The sequence below is a fragment of the Leucopleurus acutus genome, assembly GCF_964270905.1.
Source record: "Leucopleurus acutus genome assembly, chromosome: 6".
In the NCBI taxonomy this organism is placed as follows: domain Eukaryota; kingdom Metazoa; phylum Chordata; class Mammalia; order Artiodactyla; family Delphinidae; genus Leucopleurus; species Leucopleurus acutus.
Genome location: NC_139149.1, coordinates 54,737,367 through 54,743,351, shown reverse-complemented (window position 1 = coordinate 54,743,351; position 5,985 = coordinate 54,737,367). Strand labels below are relative to the sequence as shown.

Here is a 5,985-nt window from a genome sequence, read left to right as displayed (position 1 = left end):
ACAAATTGAAGAAGAAAAACCATATGATCATCTCAATACTGCAGAAAAAGCTTTTGACAAAATTCAACACCCATTTATGATAAAAACTCTCCAGAAAATGGGCATAGAGGGAACCTACCTCAACATAATAAAGGTCATATATGACAAACCCACAGCAAACATCATTCTCAATGGTGAAAAACTGAAAGCATTTCCTCTAAGATTAGGAATAAGACAAGGATGTCCATGCTCGCCACTATTACTCAACATAGTTTTGGAAGTCCTAGCCATGGCAATCAGAGAAGAAAAAGAAATAAAAGGAATACAAATCGGAAAAGAAGAAGTAAAAGTGTCACTGTTTGCAGATGACATGAATCTATACACAGAGCATCCTAAAGATGCCACCAGAAAACTACTAGAGCTAATCAATGAATTTGGTAAAGTTGCAGGATACAAAATTAATGCACAGAAATCTCTTGGATTCCTATAAACTAATGATGAAAAATCTGAAAGAGGAATTAAGGAAACACTCCCATTTACCACTGCAACAAAAAGAAGAAAATACCTAGGAAGACAAAAAACCTGTATGCAGAAAACTATAAGACACTGATGAAAGAAATTAAAGATGATAGAAACAGAAGGAGAGATATACCATGTTCTTGGATTGGAAGAATCATCACTGTGAAAATGACTATACTACCCAAAGCAATCTACAGATTCAATGCAATCCCTATCAAACTATCAATGGCATTTTTTACAGAAGTAGAACAAAAAATCTTAAAATTTGGATGGAGACACAAAAGACCCCAAATAGCCATAGCAGTCTTGAGGGGAAAAAAACAGAGTTGGAGGAATCAGACGCCCTGATTTCAGACTATACTACAAAGCTACAGTAATCAAGACAATATGGTACTGGCACAAAAACAGAAATATAGATCAATGAAACAAGATAGAAAGCCCAGAGACAGAAAGCCCACGCATCTATGGTCAACTAATCTATTACAAAGGAGGCAAGGATACACAATGGAGAAAAGAAAGTCTCTTCAATAAGTGGTGCTGGGAAAACTGGACAGCTACATGTAAAAGAATGAAATCAGAACACTCCCTAACACCATACACAAAAATAAACTGAAAATGGATTAGAGACCTAAATGTAAGGCCAGACACTATTAAACTCTTAGAGGAAAACATAGGAAGAACACTTTTTTTTTTTTTGCGGTACGCGGGCCTCTCACTGTTGTGGCCTCTCCCGTTGTAGAGCACAGGCTCCGGACGTGCAGGCTCAGTGGCCATGGCTCACAGGCCCAGCCGCTCCACGGCATGTGGGATCTTTCCGGACCGGGGCACGAACCTGTGTCCCCTGCATCGGCAGGCGGACTCTCAACCACTGCGCCACCAGGGAAGCCCAAGAACACTCTTTGACATAAATTACAGCAAGATCTTTTTTGATCCACCTCCTAGAGTAATGGAAATAACAACAAAAATAAACAAATGGGACCTAATGAAACTTAAAAGCTTTTGCACAGCAAAGGAAACCATAAAGAAAATAAAACACAATCCTCAGAATGGGCGAAAATATTTGCAAACAAATCAACGGACAAAGGATTAATCTCCAAAATATATAAACAGCTTATGCAGCTCAATATTTAAAAAACAAACAACCCAATTAAAAAATGGGCAGAAGACCTAAACAGACATTCCTCCAAAGAGGACATACAGATGGCCAGGAAGCACATGAACTGCTCAACATCACTAATTATTAGAGAAATGCAAATCAAAACTACAATGAGGTATTGCCTCACACCAGTTAGAATGGCCATCATCAGAAAATCTACAAACAACAAATGCTGATAATTTTCCTTTCAAATCTGGACTTCCTCACTGCCTCAAAATTCCAAGTTGATTCAACTAACATGTATTTTGTACCTATTATGTGCTGGACATTGTGGTGGGGAGGCATCAATGGACAAGAGGCAGCCTGTTTAGAACTTGGATATTTAATAGACATGAGGGACCATGAGATCTGACCCCATTCTTAAATACCTGTAGATTAAATGTCTTGGTTGAATGCATGTGTAGGAGTCAGAGACTTTTGAACGTGTGAAGGTGGGTGAATCAATTTCTTATCTTTATTTCCAGATGTTGAACTTCACTGCTTCGAAAAGACTTGAACCTCTGATGAAAGAACCAGAAGGATGCTTGTGAAATAGCAGGGGTTTCGCTTGCCTTGGCTCGTTACAAATCTATGAAGTACTGGTTCACTGCCTTGGGTAACCATACAAGACCTCTTTCAAACATCTCTCCTTTCTGTTGCTTCTACTTCCCCTTAAACATCTGGTGGACGATGGAAAAAACACCTTGATGTATAGTATCACAAAACAACACCATAAGAATGGGTAAAATTAAATAAATACATATACAGAGAAAAGGTAAATGTGAATCCACTGACTTGAAATGCATTCTTTTTTTTCCAAAACACTTAAGAAATTTTACTGAAAACAATAAAATACAGAAACACCAGATTCTCATTTTAACGTAAAACAGCATCTTCTGCAACTTTCCTAGTACTCCACCATTCTTATTACTATTAAAAAACAAAACCAAGTTCCGGATCCAAAATAATTAACGAACCTGCTGGTAAACAGTTTTCTCATGGTTCTAGCCTCCACTCCACTTATTTTTAAAATTTTACAATTGCACCTTTTCAAGAATGAGTAGCAATTTTTATTCGATTAATATCTGTGCGAACTGGACTTAACTTTCTTCGTATTAATTTAAAAAACAAAACAAAACCACACGCACCCTAATCAAGCCCAGAGAAAATATACATTTGTTCATTAAAGCTCACCTGCCTTAGATAATTTTTTCTTTTCACATGTTAGCATAGTAAGCCACTGTTTGATCCATGCGCAAACGCTGTACGAAATGACCAGACCTGTCAATTCCCTAGGGAAACCTTACGGCAAAAGCAAAACCCTTCCTCTACAAAAGAAAAACAAAGCAGAGGCATGGGGACTGTGGAGACAGCTCAGATGAATAAGCATCACAAGGATGAAGAAGACAATTTCTGTACAAACATATGCAAGATAAAGTTTAAAAAGGAGCATTGACCATCCATGTTTCCTGCAGAAATAATGATCATGTCAGATAAAAGGACTCGTGAAACAAGTTCTGCTTAGCTCTTAATTAACAGAATCTTGTTAGTTCTCTCCTACATATACCCATGGTTTCAGAGCCTTCTTTCAGAGCTCTTCCTTCCTCCTGTTCACTGACCTGGATCCCAGGCCTGCCCAACAATCTCTGTAGAAGACAGTGTTAGTGTGTTTGGGTCCTTCTTTGGAAAGCTGTCACCTCTCCTTCACCTGAACACTGGGATTAACTCCAAATTCCAGGCAGTCACTCCATGCTTTTGAGCTGTAGCAGAATAAACATTTTAGAGTAGAGATTTCTTTAAGGCTACAAACTTGACAAGTTGGTCCCATTAACAAGGACCTAGGGGCAGGAGTTTTTTAAACAGCATGAATCAAACACTTGCACATTTCCACAGAATACAGTTTACATTCATCTCTAAATCTGAGATTAAGAAACTATTAGCTGGTTTCCAACTGGTTTCAATACTGGTCTGCAGTTGGAATAATTTTACTGTGCAGACATTATTTTGTTTAAATATGAAACATCAAATCTTTTCCTGACTATCAAGACAGAAATAGAGAAAGCAGGAACAACAGGCAGGAGAAGAAACAGTCCAGTTAACAGACTTGTGACTTCTATGCCATCTGTAACAAGGGGAGGGACTTCGGCATGGGTTTCAAAATTGCCTGGGAGCTGTCGCCTAAAGTCACCTCTGCTGGGCACAAACCATGTTTTCTACACAAGGTGTCTGATTCCTACAAAGGCAAAAGAAACCCAGAAAGCAAAACGGAAGGAACTGGGGTGGTCTCCCGTTGTCTGATAAAAGGGCTAATATTACACTCATTTAACAAGTTATAGTGGATATTCTGTAGCACTAAAGGAACTGCCATTTTACTTTGTACTACCGAGTCCTTGCCACGCAGAAGAGCTCTTCCTGAGAAATAAAGAACTTCAATCCTGGTTACCCTCAGAGGACACCTTGAGCCTGGGTAAGGTCCTCAAGATGAAGATTTCCTGCTAGCAGGAAGGTATTTTCTACTAACATTTTTTTTTTTTTTTTGTGGTACGCGGGCCTCTCACTGTTGTGGCCTCTCCCGTTGCAGAGCACAGGCTCCGGACACGCAGGCTCAGCGGCCATGGCTCACGGACCCAGCCGCTCCGCGGCATGTGGGATCTTCCCGGACCGGGGCACGAACCCATGTCCCCTGCAACAGCAGGCGGACCCTCGACCACTGCACCACCAGGGAAGCCCTCTGCTAACTTTTAGGCTTACTGCACAACAGTTGAAACAACAGGCAAGTTGGCTATCTCAGTAAATCTCAATGTCACTTGCCCATATGTGCTCAGCTAATTATTCAGTCAGTGTTTTCTAAATTAACATTAAACAACTCAACTTGCTTTTTTTTAACTACAGAATTTATATGCTGGGCTTAGCTGATACAGCACCGCCCCAGGATTACCTGAGGGATGCTTCTCCCAGAGCCCATTCGCACATGGTTTACCTCACAATCTTTTCAACTATCACTCAAGGTTAATTAAGCTGTAAACATTACTGAATAGCTGGGCTTATCGATTTTGGAAGGGAAACCAAGGAGCGATGGTAGCACAAGGCAAAAAAGCCTCGAAGGAAAAACCTTTTCTTTGTATTTTTCGTTGCATTTTCAGAGGCAAAGAGGGGAGCCACAATGCTACTGGCTATTTAATCAATACAGCTACACTGAATTGACAACTGATATACAGGTTTCAGAGCCTCTGTTAAATTCCCCAGCATAGGCTTAAACTACTGCCTTCTTCCTCCTTCCCCCCAATGATATATAGTCACCACTGTAAACAGAGCTCACGTCTACAGATGAAGCTGGGGCTCGACTGCCAGGGTACCCGTAGTAGGAGAGCATCCTACTTTCTTAATGCATCTTTTTCAACTCAAGTATCTGAATGATTTAGACAATGTGACAGATGACTTAGAAGTCATGCTTACACATATAGCTTCTACACTTGACTTTGCAGAATGTACTCCTTATTCCTTTAATAAGCCCCCTAGAAAACTGCTTTTCCCTTGAGACAAGTTTCCTTGGCAAAAAGTTGAATTCAAGAAATGGCTACCCCAAATGAGAGTCCCATCCCAAATCACAGGTGGAGATACGACACCCATTTCAAAACTTTCAAGTCCCTATACTGTACAAGCAGGCTCATGACTGAACACATAAGCCTTCTAAATTTGACAACTTTAGTGTAGAAACTGGCTTCTAGAGTTCCATCTCTTCTGTGCAAGCAGCTGTCTCCAAACTATTGTAAACAGGCAACCCTGTCTGCGAGGTTCTAAGAACAGTTCAGTTCGAGGGAAGACAGTGCCAGCAGCTGCACACTTAGTTTGGCTCTCTCCTGCGTAGTTCTTAGCATTAGATGACGGCTTTAGCAGAAAGGAGTTCAGGGAGAAGCTTCCAGAGCACAAGCTCCCTGAAGGACGGCTCACGGACTCAATCATTTTCTTTGTAAAGACTTCATCAAATTCCCTCTTCAAACCTGTTTTCATGGTATCAGGAAGGACAAGCCTGGGAAGACGGTTAATATTTCTGTCAGCTTCAAGTTCATCTTCATCAGTTATTCTGTCCTCAATTTCCTGAAGCCTCCTTCGGGCAACTTCACACTGTGGTTCTCCTGTTGTCTGATTCATCTCTTCACAAATAACAACTAACATGCCAGGTGCAGAAAGGCCACTAGTGCACGGATTTACTCCATGACCCTCCATATCCTGATGTGCACAAAGAATCCAGTCATTAGGACCAGCACAGAGCTCTGCTTCAGTTATAGCCTCTTCTTTCTTACTGGACAATCCTCCTCTCGCCTGTGTTTCTTTCTACGGTGAACTGCGGT

General features: G+C 40.8%; 1 pseudogene across 1 annotated transcript; it reads right to left on the bottom strand.

Moving 5' to 3' along the window:
• Nucleotides 1-5,357: 5,357 nt before the first annotated feature.
• Nucleotides 5,358-5,785, bottom strand: LOC309962897 (coiled-coil domain-containing protein 117-like; annotated as a pseudogene). Its single transcript has one exon. The product of its transcript is annotated as a coiled-coil domain-containing protein 117-like (transcript).
• Between the last annotated feature and the right edge of the window lie 200 nt (nt 5,786-5,985).